This window comes from Thermobia domestica, chromosome 16, assembly GCF_964235325.1.
Source record: "Thermobia domestica chromosome 16, izTheDome1.hap1.1, whole genome shotgun sequence".
In the NCBI taxonomy this organism is placed as follows: Eukaryota; Metazoa; Arthropoda; class Insecta; order Zygentoma; family Lepismatidae; genus Thermobia; species Thermobia domestica.
This window is the reverse complement of record NC_137469.1, coordinates 49,964,377-49,988,296: the sequence shown is the minus strand read 5'-3', so window position 1 is coordinate 49,988,296 and position 23,920 is coordinate 49,964,377. Positions and strand designations below refer to the sequence as shown.

Sequence of the window (23,920 nt, the reverse complement as noted above, 5' to 3'; positions counted from 1 at the left end):
ATTTTTGCATTTGTTTAACGCTAAAAATGTATTTTATCGCTAATTGAACCCAGTACCATATATATACCGACAGGACGTACCTTAGTCACAAGGTGACATGAGTGAAACACTAAACTATTCGATTGACACCTGCGGCCTTGTCAACACTAGAGAAAGTTACAAAGTGATTAAGTAAATACGGAACATAGTTCATACAAAGTATAGCGATGTATGAAGTCTCCGTTTCATACGACTTGGATAAAGGATACATCTGAAATAGCAACAAAGAAATATATAATGATTTCTCTGGATAATTTGGATTAGTCCAGAATTCGAACACACACACGCTGGTAAGTCCAACATTTTTTTTTTTTTTTTTTTAACTTCGTTCTTCGGATTCCCAATAAAGTTGACTACTGAAAAGCTGAGTTATAGATTCTGTATTAAAACAACACCTTCGCTAGACATGTTCAGTATACACATTGTCTTACATACAGAACAATACATTAGTTATTAATGCATGTCTGAAATAATAGTGCTTCGTATAGAATTTTACTTCATCCAATCGCAATAGCACAAAGATAAAAAATATTGCTAGGGATAATGTTCTTATTACAGAGAAAAATAATTAAAATGACTTAACATTAACAAATCATTTTCTTTAAACAGAGATAATATTTTATTATAATTTATGGAAGAAAGAAATAATTTGTAGTACAGTATCTTTATTAGGGTTATATATTCGTACAAAATAATGTAAGTACAACTGAGTCTGTCTTCAGAAAGGGCGTACTTTTAGCCACAACCTACACTGCTTCTTTTGACTGTCTTTCAAGCAGAATTCTGGTTTGATGCACGAAATACCTGCAACAAAAATCAGAAAATATTTAAAATGTTATATTCAGTGTGCTTAATTTGGTTGTACTTAACAATACAAAGTATCTTAACATTTTTGAGATTAAATGGACAAAATATGTTCGGTCAGGTATGGACTTTTGGGTTGCACGTAGAAAAACTATGAAGTGTTTATTGATGCTGAACAACAACTCAAAATGTATTACCATTCAAAAGTAAGTGGGTACCTCAATGGTGTTCGGGCTATCATGGGGTACCTAATGTCTGTATTTTTTAGATATATGAAACTATATGTCTCTAAAATGTAAGGAACTGACATCTGTTTACCGAAAACCTCAACTCGGTAAGCCTTATGGATATCGAGATATGGGAAAATAAAGAGCGACACTACAGAACTGTGGAGTTTGCGTACTAGATGGTGCAGTTTCGGAAACGTAATTACGAGGGCTTACAACAACCTCAAAAGTAGTTTCAATTAAATACACTACACACACGCCCTGATGGGGGTTTTCGGGTACCATGATATTCCCAGAACTCTCATTTCTAAATATTCTAAAATATGTCTTAATAACGTTTTAAAGAACGTTAGAGGTGTGTGTTTACCGAAACCGCAAGTCGGTACGCCTAACAGTTACTGAAATATGGTGAAATAAAAAGCGACACCATAGGTACGTGGAGCTTGCATATTAGACAGTACAATTTAGAAAATTAATTAAAATATGACTATCAAGATATTGTCAAATAAAGGGAGGATCCATATAGTTATGGGGTTTTCGTGTTAGGTGGTAAAATTTCCGAAACCAGTCATGTAAAGTTAATAAGCATCAGTAGCAATTTCATCTTAAAATAATTAGGTATTTCCATGGAGTTTAAGAACATCATGGGGTCTACCAAGATTAAATTTTAAAAGTTTTGTAAAATATATTTTGACATTTGTAAAGAGTATTAGAAATATGTATTTACCTAAAAGTTCCAGCTAGTACATCTAGCAGCTAGAGAGACACCATACAATAAAAGCGTATTAGATCTTGAAATTTCAGAAAACAATTATTGATCCTAACAAAAGTTAAATAAGATGGTACTTATATGGGTTAAGTGAGAACCTCAGACTCGTCAGTACAATTTCGATCGAAAGATTAATTCAGCTCTAAATTTTCTTTGGACAATTCCAAGCGTTCATCGGGCTCTGAAATAAAGTGAACATTTTTTGTCAATATCTAATATAGCAAGCGAGATATAAGGAATTATGTATTTTATGACGTCGTAAAAATAGAGACCCACATGGATTTGTACTTTTGAGTATTTGCTGTAAGAAGAAGAAATTTCAGAAAACAACCGTATATACCTTAATAGACAATTAAATGGGCGGGGGCACAGTGGCTTAGTGGTAGAGTGCTTACCTCTGGTGTATTGGGTTCTTGGTTCGATCCACGGCCAAGTCAGTTTGTAGTGGACATCGTATTCGTGGGTTTTCTCGGGGTACTCTCCTCCCACCTTTGCATTCCATCAATTCTGTCAACAACATTCACTTGCTTTAATCATAATCTCCCTGAGACTAAAATGCATAATCGTGGGTCGCTACACTGAAATATTTCCTTTTATTTAATTTTAAAATTAAATAGGGAGTTAAGTATGATCGTATCTCTACGGGTTAAGTGAATACTCCAATAGTTTCTGCAAAAAAAAAAAAAGATTAGTTAAACACCCTACCACTAAGCTACTGTGTCCCCGCCCATTGAATTGTCTATTAAGGTATATACAGTAGTTTTCTGATTTTTTTTCTTATAGGAAAGACCCAAAAGTACAAATATATAAAGATCTCTATTTTTACGCCATAAAATATATAATTCCTTTTATCTTGGTTACTATCTTAGATATTGACAGCGAATTTTCATTCTTTTGTACAGCTCGATGAACCATTGGAATTGCCTGAAGAAAACCTAGGACTGAACTAATCTTTCGATCGAAATTGTACTGAGGTACTGATTTAACCCATAGAAGTACCATCTTATTTAATTTTGTTGCGACCAATAATTGTTTCCGAAATTTCAAGCTTTTATTTCACAGTGTTTCTCCAGATGTTAGATGTACTAGCTGGAAGTTTTGGGTAAATACATATTTCAAATACTGTTTACAAATGTCAGATTATATTTTCAAAAGCTTTTAAAATTTAATTTTGGTAGACTCCATGATGTTCTAACACCCCATGAAGATATCTAATTACTTTAAGATGAAATTGCTACTGGTGTTTATTAACTTTCCATGACCGATTTCGGAAATTTTAGCATCTAACACGAAAACCCCTTAACTGTGTTGGTCCTCCCTTTATTTGACAACATCTTGATAGCCGTTAGTCATATTTTAATTCAATTTCCGAATTGTAGCGTCAAGTATGCAAGCCCCACATACCTATAGTTTATTCCCCCCCTAAAAAAAATCAGTTCTTTACATTTTAGAGACATGTATTTCCATATATCTAAAATGCAGAAATTAGGTACCGCATTGGAACCCCATTGGAGTACTCACTTACTTTTGCATAGCAAGGTAAAAACGCCAGTGGTTCTCACTTTAAGTTTGAAAACATACTATTTTGTCTCTTCTCTGAGCATCGTGACTCTGTCGGAGCTGTACCATAGTTGGAAAGACTCACTGATCCTTCCTATAGTGACCATGTAGTCAGAATTCAAAAAGGAGTAGCCCTTGAAGGAAAAACAATATTTTAAAATCCTTGCACCAGTAGTCGTCACCTTAAAATCAAAATGTTCCAGTAGTAGTCAGGATTTTCTACCAGTGTTCATCACTCAAATAACTTGACAATTTATTCAAAAACGCACTGTGTATCAGTTTAGGGTTGAGAATACAATATAAAGTAGTAAGCTTAATAACTTTGCATCACTTTTAGCACTCAAGAAAGAAAATAAAAACGTTTTTACATACTTTTTAAAGCAATTTCAGAAAGAAAAATGTTTACTGAATTCAAAAGTTAACTGTATATCACTTCCACGTTAAGAGTACAATATTAAATACTATGTTTAATAACTATACGTCACTTTAAACTCTCGAGAATGAACATAAACAATTGTACATACATTTTAAAAACAATCTGAGAAACAAAATAAGTTAACTGAATTCAAACCTTAATTATACATCACCTTAAGCTTAAGAATACACTATAAAATGCTGAGATTAATAAAAAATGAAATCTTTAAGTTTAACGTCCCACGGTTATGCCGGTTAGGATAAGGAGACGGTGATAATGAGAAATGAGTGAAATGGTGGAATGAACAAAGTGGGAGGAAACGGGAGAACCCCGAGAAAACCCACGAGCAAGGTGTTTGTCCACCACAAAGTCCACACGGCGCGAGTTGGGATCGAACCAGGGACCCCAAGCACCGGAGGTGAACGCTCTACCACTGAGCCACCGCCCCCCCTGAAATTAATAACAATGCATTACTGAAGAATGAAAACAAAAATGTTTTAGCTACCTATATTGTATTTACATGTTATTTCTCATTAACATTTTTTTTTTTTTTTGATAACTCATGATCAAGTCTAGGGATGCGCAAGAGAAAAGATTTGAGGTTGTCTCCTCTCGAAAAGGTGCCGCGAAAGTTGTCTCGTCTCGAAAACTGGATCCGTTTCTATTGGAAAAGCTCTATCTTGTCTCGAATTTCGTAACAAAAATTGTCTCGTCTTGTCTCGTGTGCATCCCTAATCAGGTCCATAGCCAAAAACTTCATTTCGGAGGGTGCTCGATAGGGCTTTGGGATATCCGAATTTAGATATAGATAATCGATGTCGACAAACTATCGAAACTTGTTCGAAATATCGAAAAATACAGCAATATCGAAATATAAACAATATCAAAAATCGAAAATATAGAAATATGAAAGAGATCAAAAATATGGATATATCGAACAAAAATGGATATATGATCTTGGAATACGATTTGGTGGAATAATGAGGGAGAAAAATAATCATTGATTAAATATTAAATTGAAAAGAAATAAGAGCCTGACGCTCAAATACTTATCTATCCGGCACCCATCTTGATCCCCATAAAATATCATGAAGTGCTTCATTGATTCTAAACCCAATAATAGTAATTTAACAATAAACACAATATATAATTTACTACGCACCTTGAAATGTAGAAATTAATGATTGTAATCCCCAGCTTTCCAATAGACCTTTGATTTCTCCAAATGAAGATTCGGATATCTTGTTTCTTCTCAAGCAATAATGGGTTACAATAATCAGTTGCAGTCCAAAGCCAAGTCACTAAGTTAAGCATAAAAATAAAAGAATTCATTAGTTAGATGCATACAAAATCCTACGCATGTAAATCCGAATCTACTTGTATTAAATTGTAAATTTAAACAAACTAAATTATACTACAGTTATAGTGACATCAAACATACATTAAATAAGGTATACAGGGTGTCTCAAAAGTCCCCTGACATAGGGTAACTCTGTTATTATCAGAGTTACAACAGAATGTAGGAGGGAAAAGCATATCCAATTATGATGTTTTCAATCTAAAGTGAAGGAATTTTTAAAATCGGATGACCCGTTTGCGCTGTACACTCTCTATGCGCCCAATGTGAAATGAAAATGCAACGTTGCCATTTACCTGGACCCACAACAGAAGTGAGTGAAGTTACTGTCTTTTACGCTAACATGTCGATGGCCAGCCCCCGTTTCAAACAGTAACTTCATTCACTTATGTCGTGGGTCCAGGTAAATGACAACGTTGCATTTTCATTTAAAATTGGGTGCATAAAGAGTATACAGCACATTCATCTTGTCCGATTTTTTAAAAAAGTGTTCACTTTAGATTGAAAACGTCATATTTCGAGATGTTTTTCCTCTTACATTTTGTCGTAACTCTGATAATAACAGAGTTACCCTATGTCAGGGAACGTTTGAGACATCCTGTATACATCATAAGAGGTTCCTTTCTTAATTCTACACGGATGTGGTTTCATTGAATGTGAGGTGGGTGATACACATTAGGCCTTTTGGGAGTACGTCACACGGACGACCGTAATTTTGTGTTCAAAATTTTTATGAACTGGTGGGATATGTGATACATATGGCCACGGGCTAGAATTTTCTCAGTATGTCAAATATGCAATCAGATTTCATGCAGCTTAATTTGGTGAAAAGCTATTGCCAATTGAACGTTACATTTACCTCTTTCTTGCAGATGTTGAACCATGCCGTTAGCACGTGAGGAATGGATCGAAATAATCAAACTGTGGGGCGGGAGGAGTATATGTGCAGTGGTTGCCGATTGCAGAGTCATCCACAATGTGACTCTGTGTCACATGTTTCAGTGTCACAGTAATTAACTAAATTTGAGAAGACGGGCACATTCGTGAACATACATCGTAGCGGTTCAAACTCGCGGGACCTTGTTCCTTCCCCATTTTGAACCGGTACATGAAAATGCCATTTACTCCATGTTTGCCTGCGCCGATTTTGAAAATTCCTTCACTAATCGATTTCTCCCGTTGAGTACTACAAGAACCAGTTAAAATCTCGCGGGCCCTTTATTCTTCCCCATTTTGAACCGGTACATGAAAGTGCGATTTTTTTTCATGTTTGCCTGCGCCGATTTTGAAAATTCCTTCACTAGTCGATTTCTCTCGACGAGTACTACAAGAATCAGTTAAAATCTCGCGGTCCTTTTTTCTTCCCATTTTGAACCGGTACCTGAAAATGCGATTTTCTTCATGTTTGCCTGTGCCGATTTTGAAAATTCTTTCAGTAATCTATTTCTGTCTTCGAGTACTACAAGAATCAGTTAAAATCTCGCGGGCCCTTTTTTCTTCCCCATTTTGAACCGATACATGAAAATGCGATTTTCTTCATGCTTGCCTGCGCCGATTTTGAACATTCCTTCACTAATCGATTTCTCTCGTCGAGTACTACAAGAATCAGTTAAAATCTCGCGGTCCTTTTTTCTTCCCATTTTGAACCGGTACATGAAAATGCAATTTTCTTCATGCTTGCCTGCGCCGATTTTGAAAATTCCTTCACTAGTCGATTTCTCTCGACGAGTACTACAAGAATCAGTTAAAATCTCGCGGGCCCTTTTTTCTTCCCATTTTGAACCGGTACCTGAAAATGCGATTTTCTTCATGTTTGCCTGTGCCGATTTTGAAAATTCTTTCAGTAATCTATTTCTGTCGTCGAGTACTACAAGAATCAGTTAAAATCTCGCGGGCCCTTTTTTCTTCCCCATTTTGAACCGGTACATGAAAGTGCGATTTTTTTTCATGCTTGCCTGCGCCGATTTTGAACATTCCTTCACTAATCGATTTCTCTCGTCGAGTACTATAAGAATCAGTTAAAATCTCGCGGTCCTTTTTTCTTCTCATTTTGAACCGGTACCTGAAAATGCGATTTTCTTCATGTTTGCCTGTGCCGATTTTGAAAATTCTTTCAGTAATCTATTTCTGTCGTCGAGTACTACAACAATCAGTTAAAATCTCGCGGGCCCTTTTTTCTTCCCCAAGCCAATATTTTTTTGTATATTTTGAATGTATTCAAGTATGGAACAAAAGTATTATATAATTCCCTTAGTAGGCTTCTCAACTTAATATTTTTCAACTTAAATTTTATTTATTTTAATTATTTATTTTCTTGTGACTCAATATTTAATTGCAATCGTTCATTGGGGAGAAGGGTGGCCATTCTCAAATAGATAAATATAGTATTCTTAAAATTTATGTGTTCTCGTACTATTAGTTTCTTCCACTAGACCTGGAAATTGCAAAATTAATACCTGGAAAACCTGCAAAATTCAGGGAAATTGAGTTCCATATTTATGTATGAACACTGCTATTTACAATTTTTTTTTCTTTCGAATAGGGAGAACTGTACGAAAGGGTGGTTTGAGAATAGTATAACAGTAGGTTTCTGGGAGTGTTGTTCGAAATGAAATCTTTAAGTTTTACGTCCCACTATTATGCTGGCTAGGCTCAAGATGACGGGGTGTTGTTCGGTGGGGGTCAATGTTGCCAATTTTGGGTAAAGTCGCTAAATAAGGGGAATTCGACCTCAACGATAGCGCAGGGTGACCATAAAATTTTCAGTTAAAAACGGGACAGGTTCTTGCAACACTAGACTTTTAGATCTACCTTTGTTCTTATCAGTGCCTTGATATCAGAGTTCCCCCTCTCTCTCTTCGTTACAGAGCGGGTACTTATGAAAAAGGAAAGACACGTTGAAGTTTGTTTAACACACAACCAACTGCTAAAACCTCTGCTGCCTTTCGAGCAGTACTGCGAACTATAGAGTATTTTTAATATAGGGATTTTCAGTTCAATTTTTGCCGCTTTGTTATTATTAATACTTTTAAAAGGAGTAAAGGTACTGGGTTTGTTATTTACTTCTTTCATTTACATAAAACGGGACGAATACTACTTTTTTCCATCTACTGACGGGACGGCCGCGACACGCCCCTAAAACGGGACGTATGGTCGCCCTACGATAACGACAAAAAAAAAAAAAAAATTCCGATTGGAGACTTTTTTGGGTGATTTTTAAATAACGATTTACCTACTTACACATTTAGCGACTTTTTGCTGCAAACAAAATGTTCATCTGTAGAGAAGCATTATTAGTTCAAAACAGTTTTTACGTTCTTTTTTTCTGTTTGTTTGTTTTAATCAGCGCAAGTGATGAAGAGTTTGGAAATACAGCGTACTCACTACTCCACAATCCTGCATTGTTATGTTACCCTTGCCCTCTAACGAAGAATAACTACAAACTTGATGTCCTTTAGTTCGCAGAGTTTCCGTTGAGAGACACACGTAATACATCATTACCGATAGCAACAAGATTAGCTATAGATGCGTGAAAAAAGGCGAAGAAGGTGTTTGTTATATTTGTCCTCTGGGGTCTTTTAATTATTCTGCACTTTTTCTTTTACAAAAAATTGCTTAACGTAAGTACTGTAGTGTTAATTATTTCGGAACTATTTTGACCACAACATGAACAAAAGTACCCGAAACAACCTGAAATGATCCCTGAATTAAAGGATTGGTTGCGCCCTGTTTACAAAGATGTGAATAGAACCAGCGGCGCAAATCTGTCTTCAACATTGGGGGGGGAGGGTAAGACCGTTACCATACTTTTTTTGGCGATGTCCAAAATACTTATGAAGTTGAAAAACAATGTTGTGGAGGATCAGAGTTGTCTTTAGCGTTAGGAGGCTGCAGATTTGAGGCTTATTCTGGGGGACATCTCACGTTCCTTTGTAGCAATCGGACAAAAATCATCAAATTTCTCCCAAAAAACACATTTCAAATCGGATTATTTGGGAGAAGTCCCCCTCAGTTCCAAGATTGGAGGGGACATGTATCCGTCATCCCCCCCCCGGGATTTGCGCCAGTGAGTAGAACATATTGTTTAGTTTACATCTACAACTTTTACAATGCTTATAGACAATGAATTTCTCGATTATTTCTTATAGCGACTTTTCACCCAAAATTGGAGTCGTCACCTCTCGTTTCGCAAACTTATTGCCAACATTTTAGAAACTGGTTGCGGGGAGAGCTACAATGGATGATTCAAGTTATTTCGTCGCTTCCGCTGTGAACCTAAGTACAAGATTCCAAAAGTCACATTTTTTTGGTTCCAAACAATATGTCTGCTGGGTGAAAGCATAGACTGGAATGTGTTGCCTTTCCTACCTTAACTTTAATCCCATAGTAGCTCCTTTCCCAAAGTTAAAAAAATGCAATTCTTCCTTTCTTAATAGTACTTATGACCATGGGCGGCGATTAGGGGTGGCAAAGGGGGGCAGTTGCCCCCCCACTTTTCTCAAATGACCTATTAATGTATATAGTTTCAACCAGGGAAGTTTGTATATTAACATTGATATACAAATATTCAGATCATGTCTTGCCCCCCCACTTTTAACGTCCAATCGCCGCCACTGCTTATGACCCAAAGTATTACGTAAGCATTGTATGTTACTTATGTAGCTCACAGAGCCGCAGCTATGGGCAAGCAAGCAAAGCACGTGTCCCGGGCGCGTGGTTGGAGGGGCGCCTAAAAGAGAGGTTATATATTAGTACTTTTCCTGGCGGTATTTAATACTTTTCATCAGAGTGCGAAATCATGAAATCAAAGTGAGAGGAAAAAATGAAATGAAATCTTTGAGTTTTACGTCCCACGGTTATGCCGGTTAGGCTAAAGGAGACGGTGATTATGAGAAATGAATGAAATGGTGGAATGAAGTAAGTGGGAGGAAATGGGAGAACCCCGAGAAAACCCACGCACACGGTGTTTGTCCACCACAAGGTTCACTTGGCGGGGCTAGGATCGAATCCGTGACCCCAAGCACCAGAGGTGAACGCTCTACCACTGAGCCACCGCGGCCCTAAAAGTGAGAGGAGACTGGAGGAGTGAAGAGAGAGAGAGAGAGACAGAGAGAGAGAGAGAGAAGAAAACGCTCGCACTTTTACACTTCAAAGTAAATTAAGTCATTTATTTTTTCTGTCCCCCTCCTCTCCCTCCCCTAAGTTCTACTGTCAAAGTAAATAGCTAAAAACACTCCCAGGCCAGAAGCGCATCTACGTTGGAAATTTGATCGAGATCGGTCGGTCGGTGCAAGAGATTAAGAAAAAATGAAATGAAACCTTTGAGTTTTACGTCCCACAGTTATGCCAGTTAGGCTAAGGGAGACGCTGATGATGAGCAATGAATTAAATGGTGGAATGAAGTAAGTGGGAGGAAATGGGAGAACCCCGAGAAAATCCACGCACACGGTGTTTGTCCACCACAAGGTTCACTTGGCGGGGCTAGGATCGAATCCGGGACCCCAAGCACCAGAGGTGAACGCTGTACCACTGAGCCACCGCGGCCCCCGGCCGGGAATCGAACCCGGGTGTCCCACGCCAAAGGCGTGTTCATTAACCACTTAGCCACAAAAGAGCTCATCTGTGAGGCAGTGTAAACCCCCCAAAAAAGAAAGAAAATAAACGCACACTGGATGTTTGCGCAACTGAGGATCAAAACATTCTCAATGGAGTATGAGAAATAGTAAACGTCAATCAATGTGTTCTTTTGCTTATTCATTACTTCGTTAATACTTAATTCCTTCTAGAAATAGTGAAACAATACTATAAAGAAACACTAATTAAACTAATAACAATTACGTTGTATTTCTTACCATACCGTTTTTACCACCCATAGAATTTCAATCTAGCACTATACTGCATTATCACGCCGTAACGAAAGCTGAAATTCAAAGACATGGCACTCGTTAACTGTTGAAGCTGTGTTGTAGCTACCTGTATATCACGCGGCCTTCGTTGGTACTCCTCAACATAAATACGTCACAGCCCAAAGCCAGGAAACATCACAAACAGAAGACAGGGGCACAAGCAGTGCCTGACACTTCACGAACTCAAACCCACCAAGACTCAACTCAACATGACCTTCAATTACGTTCTAGAAACCAAACCAGTGCTAAGGCACAAACTCACCAACTTCCTATATGAAAACACAAGAAAAAAATCTAACGTTTTGGTTCCAAAGTGATGACATAACAATAATACTAAAAAGGTTTTAATTTTCAGTAACCCAAACATTAATTAACTAGGGAACATAACAAAGCAAAAATAAATAAATAAAAATAAATTAAATTAAAAAATAAAAACCTGACAAGTAAGCTCTCCCTGACTACTTTTTTTTTTAAATTTCAGTGAGGCTGTAAAATATGTCAATATCTTCGTTATATATATATATATATATATATATATATATATATATATATATATATATATATATATATATATATATATCATTGTAAACAAGTTCTTTAAACAAAAGAAAGCTCTGAGAGCGCTTACCTCTGACGCGGTAGGTCCCTGGTTCGATTCCTGCTCCCGACAAATAGGCTTTTGGTGAACACTGTAGTTGTGGTTATTCTTAAGACTTTCCAGTTTCCTTACATTTTCTTGATTCCACCATTATCATGTATCTCATCGTCATCTTCTCTCTTACATTGATGTACAATCATGGGGCGTTAAACTAAAAGAAAAAAAAATCTTGCAAATATCCTAGTAAAAATGAGTTTTCTAAACTACACTAGTGGCCCCGCGTAGCGTATTCGCTAACGCTCTCGCCTTCGGTGCGAACGGTCCCGGGTTCGATCCCGGTGGGGGAACTCGGTCGAAAAAGTATCAAAAGATTTTAAGTCCAGCCATCCTGAATGAGGTTTCCTTGGCTTTTCCTCATTCACAGCAGGCAAATGCCGGAGTGGTACCTAACATATAGGTCCCAAGCCGTTTTCTCCCTTCCGAAATCCAAAAATGAAAATGAAATCTTTGAGTTTTACGTCCCACGGTTATGCCGGTTAGGCTAAAGGAGACGGTGATGATGAGTAATGTATGAAATGGTGGAATGAAGAAAGTGGGAGGAAACGGGAGAACCCCGAGAAAACCCACGCACACGGTGTTTGTCCACCACAAAGTTCACTTGGCGGGAGCTGGGATCGAACCCGGGACCCCAAGCACCAGAGGTGAACGCTCTACCACTGAGCCACCGCGGCCCCATTTTTCCCCAATCCATTCTTCCCTTCCTTTCCCCGGATAGTGTGATCACCGAGGGAAGTCATCCCTCATATGCGACGGGCTAACAAGGCCATTGATGCCGAAAGCCCAGAAATCTAAATCCTAAATCTTCACTACACAAGGGAATTTTCGCGCTGAAAACGGTTTATTAGCAATTATGTTAAGCAGCCCTGTAGTAAATCTGCACCAAGTAATAAATCGTCACATATAAAACGGAATGAATAAACACATAACATTCATTTTGCTACCTTGAAATGTAAAATGTTTCAAAACATTAATATTCAAAGATTTCTCAAAATTCAGATTCACCCATTCCATTGTCCTCAATCATTAACGAGTTTTACAATAGTAAGAATTGTATTCGTAAACTACATTACTTACTTAGTACTATATTAAAGCAAGTTACACTAAAAGAATATATAATTAATGGAATATTTAACTAAAGTAATAGTTAACTAGTGTACTTACCCAAGCATTTTTCCTTCCTCTCTTCTTTTCCGTTTGTAAACAATCTCGTTTCGCAAGCAAAAGACGGTAGTTCAATGACGTCAGCCATGGCGAAAGAAAGAGGTGTCTATAGGCGGCCTGGATCTCACACACAGATGGACGTATATAACATATAGCTGAAGTATTTAACATACGTATATGTATGTAAAATACAGAAGATTGTTAGAAGTCAGACATCCTGCAGCGACATGATGTAATATCTAAGCGGGTAAAAGGCAGTACCTGTGTAGCATATGGATAAAGTACGCTCCGTACAGATTTCCTTAGTAAACATAACGAATCCTTGTATTTGTACAATATACCGCTGTCCGGATAATGGATTTTTCTCAGTGTACATTTGTAAGTTAACTCTTGAACCACCCGACCGATCACAATCAAATTTTCAACATAGATGAGTTTCGGGCCTGGAATGGATTTTATCGCTTCACTTTGAAGGTTCACTTTGAAGAGAAGGGGAAGATATGTAAAAAATGATCGAAAATGACCAATATTAATGTCGAATCAATAGTTTTCGAGGTGGCTGATATGAACAATGACACTTCCGATGTCATTTAAATCCAAATTTTAGTACTCATTAGTACTCCTAAGCGGGATGGTGACGTAAAAATAATTGAAAATTAGCGATTAATTGGAATCCAAACTGTAAAACCGAATAACGTTGTTATCACCAAATTTTCCATCTGATATGATTTTTTTTTAACATTAGTTACAGCATACAAAAAAGGTAATGCAGGCCTACTTACAAATAATTGTTGTATGGTAGTATTTATAGTATCTTGTTAAAACATTTGTTTTCAAACCGTCAAATATAAATCGCAGTAAATTGTGTAATCTGCTGTGAAAAGAAAAAGTATACCATACTATTTTCCGATCGGCCTAAGGAAGAGATACCATACTATTTTTCGATTGGTATGGTAAAATAGTATTTTTCCATACTATTCTACAGTAAATTATTAATTGAAACGAGGTAATCTTACGATGATGTTATAAAAGTTGGTCATTTGGGGGGGGGCGAGGAAATCATTTGGGGGGGCCTGGCCCCGATGGGCCCCCCCTTGGCTACACCCCTGATATAGGTCGAACAAGTAGTCTAACGAAGGATGCATGCCTCCAGTAGGAAATTCAAGAAGGGCCCCATAATCTTTTGATGTTTATTAAGATACGTAAAATGTATATAGCATTAGGAAACATTTTCTACTTTGATTATTCTATGTAGTCGGTCACCACTTGCTGATATAACTAAAAATTGCGCTCATCATCATCGTCATTATTATTATTATTATTATTATTATTATTATTATTATTATTATTATTATTATTATTATTATTATTATTATATTGTTCTGATTGTTATGAAGCAGGAGAATACAGTGTAATTGAATCTCAGATGAAAAGTATTGAATATTATCAAATCCGTTCCGTTTATTATTCGAGTCTATAAATGAAATAAAATCTTCAAGTTTTATATACCACGGTTATGTCGACTAGGCTGAAGGAGACAGTTATGATGAGAAATGAATAAAATAGTGGAATGAGGAATGTAGGAGTAAACGGGAGAACCTCGAGGAAACCAACGCTCGTACTGTTTGTTCACTACAAATCTCATTTGGTGCGAGCTGGGATCGAACCAAGGACCCCATGCACCCAGAGGTGAACACTATCATTGAGCCTCCGCTCGAGTCTCTAGAGTATCGGTGTTAAATTAAGTGTCGTTTTTTGGTAGTCGTAGTGTATATTGACTTCATTTTTTTTTTTTTTTTAAATTTTAGTGTCCTCTACTTACCGCTAATAACCAACTCTTTCCTTATTTGGTTCACCTTATTAGATATGTATAGACTTTGTTTACATTCGAATTACATTTAGTACAGAACTCCTGTCAAGTAGGAGACAATTTAATTACAAATATCAAAGAATGACATGTTTAATGTTGATGTTTACATATTTAGTTGTGCTACTGTTTTGACTCGAGATAAATGTTAAATGAAAACAAGTTATGTATAAAATAAGTTAAAAAATAACATTTTCAGGTTGCGATTTGACTATTTTTCTCAAGCTGTCCATTTCTGTTTGCAAAGTTTGTCTTCCTCTTTTGCATGCTGTAGCACAACTTTGCTTTTTAGTTCCAGTTTTCTTATCTCGTTAACGGCAATTTTTTAGTGGTTGGCCAGTTAGTCCTTCGCCATCTTGAAGCGTCTGAAAGGTAAGTTTTATAATTCTCCAGTATTACACAATAATTTCCAGATATTTTTTTTTTCAGTATTGCCAGTATCGATACAAATTTCCAGTATTTCAAGAATCAGTAGACACCCTGAGATAACATCATCAAGTTAATATTTGAAACTTGAACGTCTCCCCTTTGGCCATGTATCATATTGTGTTGCGAACCCGTTACCTACACACACTGGATTGAACCAAGGAATGAGTAAACGGAGCAATCAATATATAATAGGTATATTTAAATAATGTATAGCATTTTCGAGTAAGTTTATGATTTCAGATGAATTTGCATGATCAGTGACAGTTAATTTATTGTCTACTAGATCTGGAAATAGATTTATACAGAGAAGGAATAATATATTCGCACACAATATTCATATGCAGTTTATGATTCTTTTATTTGATTTCAACCATTGTTAAATATTTATCAATAACGGAAGAGTACAAAAAAGGTGTTTAATCACTGCAAATATTACAATTGATCCCAAAGACTTTTCCCCATCTAATAATTGCTTGTACGCTGGCGACATCTCTAGAGGAGAGTGCACAGCTAGCGATAACTACTAGCCCGATGAATTATTAGCCTGATAGAAAAAAAATAGCGTAATTTTCATTTGTTACGCACATAGCAACAACAATTATCCTGAATAAGAGTGACTGAAGACTGAGGTATATTGCAAGTAGCTTCGTGGCTAAACGGTTAGCGTACGCGCCTTTGTCGTGGGAGATCCGGGTTCGATTCCCCGCGCAAGCTCATGTGGTTAGGATTCCATGATAATCAGTAGGTCTGTGTCTCAAATAGCTTTGCTGTTCAAAATGACGCTAAACTCAAAATCAACTTAACTCAACTGAGGTATCTTGCGTTTGTAATAGTGAATACGAATACATAAATATTTTGTCCCGCAGACGTTAATGCAACTTATATCTCATAAATATCATAGGGTTACGAATAGACGAATATGTCTTTGTACTATAAATAAGACTCAATGAAAATCAACCGCAGGTATTCGCAACTTAGGTGTAAAGAAGAACTGGGTGGAATCAGAAAGAAAAATATACTATTTGCGAATTGGTACATTAAATATCACTTACAACGGCTTATGATGAATAGAAATTAATCACATTGGTGCACGGTACTCCACAGAGTCCGAACTCCGGATGAAACTTCTACTCAACATACATTTGTACTTTCTCAATAAAAATATACTTCCTTAACAGGGAAATGATTGATATAGCAAGAAAATTTGATATTACACTTCATCTGCACTCTTTCTTTTATAAAAAAAAACATGCGTGTGCATTTAAAGACAATTCTCTTCATAGTTTCTACAAAACTGATGCGATAGGATTAATTCATGATCATGTATAATGAGTAAGCCCATTAATAAAGCAAAATATATATATATATATTCCTCTTCATATTTCCCATGGAAGTGGTGACCAGATATCTATCAATTTACTGCAAGCAGCCGGAATTGGAGACAAACCTGATCTCTGGGTTGATAATTGTCAGACTGGGACTGAAGCACTTTTTCCTTTCGTTGTTGCGGAGGACAAATTCTGTACTACATGACGAGCAGTAGAACGACAGTGTGCAGTGAAGTTTGCAGACGGCGATGGGGTAAAATGGCGAAACAAAGCAAATTGTTGGGAGCATGGTTTTATGGTTTCAGCTTGACGAAAGTGGAAAGTCAGTTGTGTGTGTAGCTCAGTGACAGGGTCCAAGGTGACTACAACACCCACTGCAAAACCATATCAGTGAAGAGGAACAGTGGTCGTAAGAAAGTCTTCAGTGACAGATCCCGTCAAAAATTAAAGCGGTTTGTTACTCAGTATTATCGTATGACAAAGGTAAGGTGATGTAGAAACTGAAGCAGCACCTCCCAGAGACTGTGCTGAGAGTCATAGTTAGACACGCGTTACACTATATTGACATATAAGGGATCGAGGCAGCTTTGGTTTAAATTCTCTTTCGTGTAATTGAACGAGACACTGCATACAGAATAGAGTAATATTACATTATCTACATTTTCGACCACCATGTTTTTATTCCACGTGTCGTCAGAGCTGCTCTCTAGCCGAAAAGTGATCCAGTGATTTATTAAACATGTAAGCTGCGCTTTTTCGGTGTTTCTATTCATTCATAAATATATGTACAACAATTCTGACTACTTTCAAGTTTTTCATCTTTTATAAGTTTTTAGTTAGAATCGTTGAGCATCAACACTCAGATTCTTTTATGACATTAACTTCACTATTTCAATGAACATATTTTAGTTGTTTGACTGAAAACACTGTCTGCATATAGACACTTACCACTTTCCTTTAGAAGTAAATATTTAAAGGTGCTAGTAGCAACAAATAGTACATTCAACATTTCTTGGTCGGCGTATGACAAAAATGAAAATGTAGCAAAGTGGATTGACTTAATTAGCACATTCTCTTTGATGGCATTATTACCTAGATCTTTTGACATTTTCCACTATTACGATTAAAACGAGCGATCTCAATAAAAGAGACATTTTCATTGAAAATGTTGACAGAAATTTTCTTAACTAATATTATAGTTCTTTACTTCTAATTTACTTTGCATGATAATGGCGTTTCGCACTCTTACTAATAGAAAGAAGATACTTTGTAGACAATAAAATAATATTCTTAGGGCACTCTCAATATTAAGTTCTGAGGGAACAGTATTAGTATTAAGTTAATTGAGTAACATAAAACGTATACTACATAATTTTTGTATGTGTATACACTTTTATATCTCAAACTTTTTCCTTTAATATTCACATAATTCAAAGTATAAAGGTATATTCCAGTTAATGACCCTTAGGGTATCATTTAGATGTAATTAAACACTAGACTCTCGCTAATCCGACCATTCCTGGAACATATGGGTGCGGGATTAGCGGTGGTGCCGGATTATTGAGGTCTGGCATTTATTTGATTTATTTATTTATCTTGTGTTTTACTTATTTTGAAAACATACGAGATATATCGTACTGTACTTTATTAAATCGAAGAATATAATTTTAAAACATAGAGGATGTACTTTTTTAAAATCCGAATATATGTTAATTTTCAAAGAAAACTTAGTACTTGAGTAGTATCATTCACTATGAAACATGTTCCATGTTTTAACTGTCGCAATGATGATACGCGACGATGACATGCTTTATCACGCAACTGAACTGTAAAGAATGCTGCAACTTCAAATACGTACAGTATATAAAGCATTGTTTAACTAAGCATTGTTGCGCATACGCACGATAAATTCATTGTGCACTTGTTTTTGGTTGGATGTGCGCCGAATTACTGAGAAGCCGGACTACTGAGGGCCGGATTAGCAAGAGTCTAGATGTACAGTATTTATATATAATTGTTCTAATTACTCTCATAGGTTACTTTGATCTGATATAGGGCCATTTCAGCATATGAAGTTCATAATATCCCGGAAGTTGTAAAATAACGATCACTTTAATATATGCATATAAACAATATTTCAGGGTTCATTTTACCGTTCTTTTAAAATTTTTCTTGCATCAAACTCTGTCATACTTAAACTGCCATCCACCATTCTTAAATTAGCCTTTTGTTTTATTTTATGATGATTTCGTAGTTTGAAATTCTGCAAGAGTAAGTGCCTGGTATAAATGTGATTACGGAATGTGATTTAAAGAATTAACACTATGTATATAATACAGTATAACAAATTACACAATATATTACTACTACTACTACTACCACCACCACCACCACTACTACTACTACTATTATTACTACTACTATTACTACTACTACTACTAAAACTATTACTCCTCCTCCTCCTCCTCCTCCTCCTACTACTACTACTACTACTACTACTACTACTAATAATAATAATAATAATAATAATAATAAAAGTAAAAAACAAAAAGAAAACATTGGAAATGTATTGACTTCTACAAAATGTAAGAACTCACAGCAGGGCCGGCCTTACCTTATGTGCAACACGTGCATTTGTGCGGGGCGGAACAATCTGTCATAACTATATAATCTAAATTAAGTATTTCTTGTTTGAAAGATACTTCATGATGATGGTAGTTAAGTTTACTAAACTAACCGTCTATTTGAATACTACATTCATAAATCATGTTTAGGTCACATTACGTTATGATCACATTAACAGTGCTAAGGCAAATGGCCATACAAATCCCAGCATGAGTTGCTTGATAATTGTCGAATACAAGAATACAATTCTCGAACAATAGCGAACACCTGTTCCATTTCGTTGTTATCACAGTTTTGATATGGAATATTAATCTTCTCTTTGTCACAAATAAGTTGCTTATCATTGAAGATGGAAACAAGGTTTTGAAGTTTTTTTTTTTAGAAACGTAAAAGAAAAATGAAGAAATAAAAATAAAAGAGCTAGTTGTACTGGAATTGCAAACTGATATATTGAGATTGAAGCTCGATATTGAATTCTATAAAAAGGATTACCATCTTTCCTCCGCAGGTATGTTTATTTTATCTTTCACTAACATAATAGATTACTACTTAAAGAAAAAATAAACGCAATGAGATTGTATTTGTGGTGTTTAGGCCTTTCTGAGTGCGAGTGCATTTTCCCTCCCCTTCGTTGTTCATGATGGAGAAACATACTTAAAATATTACCTCCCAGATGTGTACATTCCCAGATCCGTGCATGTCAAAATCCTTCCCTGATCCGGAAAGGTACCATGGGCGATGACATGACATATTTTGACATTGATAAAAGATTTCCCACTTCCGTACATTATTAATAACTGACACTGTTTCTGTGCATTTTTAATAAAGTTTGAGCAGAGGAGAATTAGTAATTGCATGCTCAGGGAAATACGAAAAGAGAATAATAATAATACATTCATGCTTTCCGTACTGTTATAAATTTTTTTTGACTCAATTCTTCAGGTTGAATTCAAATTCGACCAATGAACCCCGAAATGTGTTTGGTATGAATTCACAAATAATATCAAAGAATTACATAAATCGGCTCTTATTAACAGTCTTCGTCGAACTAGTATCTGGAACTTCTATGATGTTGATTCACGTGCAGTAGGCCGTTTACCGTTGTTACCACAACTATACGTAAATCTTATCAATATATATACACAATTTACAGTTAATGACAACTTATGAACATATGAAAGTGCAACCAAACATCTTCTAACATCTTTCGAAACATTAAAAACACCCAATTTTTTTTCAAACTGCACATATACTTTCTTTTTTTTTTTTTTTTTTTCACCTCTCAAGCAGATACACTTTCTGTAATGAGGATGGTCACTTGTCCTGGTTTCTTACTTGAGAAAAGACTAATCCGATAACATGAGATTTTGCTTGTGTAGCTATCTATTGTTCCAATTCTCTGCGGGATTATTTGTTCTATGGCGCTTTTCATTGTAGTTCCAAATGCTTACTGGGACTGTAGAATTTTCTAGTCACTGGTCAACGAAATAGTCATAGAACTGCTCAAGCTTAAAGGATATTTTCTTGAATAGAGAGCCAACCACTGTCGACCATTTCTAATGAAAGAAAAGCTAATGACGCATACACTCGAACCTTTAGTCTTACATCATCATTGTTTTTGTAATCTCTGTAACGAAGTCCAAATCCTGTATCTTACGCCAAAGACACTTGTTAAAGTGAAGAATGCACCAACTTATGCAAACTGAAGGGACAATTGTCCCAAAAGAATTTATTGCTGCTTCTTTAAAGTCTACGATTATAATTTCAGGATTCCAATTCAGGACTTCTTTCTTTATTAGTGAAAAAAAAACTTACATATATATGTTTTCCCTTGTTCGGAAGAAGGCCAAAAATTACTGGAATCACATTAGTTTCCTCTATTGATCTTCCAATATCTGCAAGAATTATAAAAATTTGGGAGAAAAGTTTGCTGCAGCCATCAATAAAGAAGGTTGTGCTGGCCTGCTACGTAGTCTGCAAAATGAAACTATTCTAGGACTCTTATTCGCGGTAGCTGCTACTCGAAACGAAACCTTTACATTGCATACAACCCCCCCCCCCCTCTGCTCAAAACCTAACAAAAATTCACAGAAATAGTGAATTGTACGGAATTGGGAATTCTTATCTCGCTTTTAAATCATGACATTTCCTTGTACGGAAATGGGAAGGATTCTGACAAGTACGGAAGTGGAAATGTACGCAAGTGGGAGGACATCACTAAAAATCGTGACTTTTAAGATTTGTTCTTTCTGGTGAAAGGGAGAGGCAAATGATTTTATTGCACGGGGAAAATCGCCTAGGGCTGACCCTGACTCACAAAGAATAAATAAATATGTTTTGTTTTGCTTTTCCTGTGTATGTCCGTCACAAGCAGTTTTTTTTTTTTTTTTTGGATATGTCTGATGACAGCGTAGGAAGCTTCATTTAATTTGAAAAAAAATGTGTCCAGTGATTGGTGAAAATTTTAATACTGTCGAGTAGAGCAGTCGAGCAAGAATTTGACGGTACTACAACAGTGCTATTTTATTTCCATCACTAATGAGTCCACAATCCAGTTTTCCGTACAAATTGGAAAAATCAATTACGGAAACGCATGGCTTCGTAGCAAATGCTTAACAGCATAACAGTTATCCAGAACAATCGTATTTGAATGGCACAAACGCTTCTAGAGTGTAGAGAGATATTTTCGTAAGGTGAGGAGAAGACTAGTTGTCTGAGCATACGAAGAGACGACAAAACCTGGACTCCGCGAAAGCACAATCATCTCAGCACCCAGAAAAGCAACAGTATCGTTTACATTAGTAAAGAGACCATTAAGCATATGACAAATAAAGACAAAAGGAAGCTGTGTACCCTAAAACACACTCTGAATGTTAATCCGAGTGTCAGTTTGCAAAGAACTTATTCAATCGGTGAATTCCGTTTTAGATTTTTTTAATAACCATTATCACTGTTATGAAAAATAGCGTCTCAAGTGCGATCTTCTTACCGACCAACAGTCGTCATTTAATCGTCAATGAAAGAGTCAATTGAGGGAAAGCACAAACAATTGAGGATCGCGTGCAGAAGTTAAGAGTCTATCTACTCTTTGTCCATTTCCCTTTGTTGATGTTAAGATTCTTTTTCACTGGGAATGTGTTCCAGAAGGTCCGACCATCAATGAAAGTTTATGTCTATAGTGCACGAATCTTACCCTGCAAATGAGCTGTGTGAAGCTAAATTAATCAGGATCAAAAATTGGAGTTTTCTGCACGACCATACCCTTTAACTTATCTCTTATATTGTTAGTGTCAAACAATGATCATTTCCATTGGCCGATCACCATGATTGCCATTATTCGAATTATATCATATTCCCTCAGTTAAAATTACTCCTCAAATGTAACATTTTTGAGTACGTGCTACTAGCAAGTCGACCGTGATGAGGGAATTGAAGTGATCCAAGAAGATGCGGGAGTTAAAAACTTATAAGTCCCTATAACTTTTCTTCTACTTCCTTAAACTTTAAAACCCAACTCATTAAATACACCCTGAACTCATATCGTTGAGACCAAGCTGTCTGTTGACTGTACTCAGATTCATTGTTTTGAAGGTCATCAGACAACAGAATGGAATATGTTTATGTGAATCTTATGTACGAAAATTAGTTTGTGTCTGCAATTCGAGAACGATGAAAGTGGAATTAGACTACGAGTATGGTCGTGTAGCAGGGCTACGAGAGTTAGAGTGGTCATTTTATGTATCGTGCTTTCGCCTGCCGCACAATTAGTGCCACGTAAGATCACAAATATTAAATAATCTAATGTTAGAGGTTCATCTATGATTAAGCATTCTTGGGAGAGATCGAGTGTCAATGCAAATGAAAGGCTGTAGCTGCTTCGGGCACATTACCGGATTGTGCATGTCCTTAGACGCTTACGTAAGCGCCAGATCCAACGCACATTCGCACTCGCTACACAAAATCTATAATTAACGTGGCCGTATAATGAGAACAAGCAAAACATTCTACTCACTCCTGGTCTTCATTCTGAGTAATATAACTACGGTGTCGTATACTCGTTCTATCGTGAATTCTGTTTACTGACCTCTTCTCGACATCTCGATCTGTATCTTTCTGCAGAACGATCGTCTCTGCATCGTCGTAGCTACCCAATATATTCTACTATGCACTCTCTGTTCAGGAAGGAACTTACAAAATGTTAAACATCTGTAGGTTATGATGGAACTCTGTGAGACTGTCGGCTTGTTTTGGCAATGATAAGCTTCCAGTAACAACGATATGTACAAAGTGCATGAGATAACATTCCCCAGAAAGATATTTAGTACTTGTAAAATCGGTTATCTTCCAGAATAAATGGTTGTTCCGCCACTCGTGTTAAAATAATGCATTCATTACCACCTGGATGCTTTGTTATAGTGTGCTACTCAATTGTCAGAAAACTCATCACATAGAGCAACGAGAAGGCAACAAATCTAGCGTTGATACAATACAATAATGACAAATAAACTTGGTGTAATCGATGGCTTTTGTAGTCGCAACTAACAGAATACTACCAAACTGTTTTATTCCACTTTACTACTTATTTCTATCCCCTTTCTTGTTCTGCTCAGTTTGTTCTCTTTCTCCTGTGTTTGATTGTAAAAGCCATCTCCTACGTCACACACACATTTGATAGTTGGAAGTGAATCACATAATGAGTACTGTATGTGTACGAACACCGTTTATAACATGTTAGGGATAGCACAAGCGTGCCGAGAGTGCCGTATATTCATGTT

The 23,920-nt window shown here is 36.4% G+C and overlaps 1 long non-coding RNA gene across 1 annotated transcript; it reads right to left on the bottom strand.

Annotated features, from left to right (window-relative positions):
• Positions 1-696: 696 nt before the first annotated feature.
• On the bottom strand, positions 697-12,431 carry LOC145672752 (uncharacterized). The gene is made up of 3 exons (XR_014128634.1): positions 11,706-12,431; positions 4,977-5,115; positions 697-843 (listed from the first exon to the last, which is right to left on the bottom strand). It is a non-coding gene; the product is annotated as an uncharacterized LOC145672752 (long non-coding RNA).
• Positions 12,432-23,920: the final 11,489 nt, after the last annotated feature.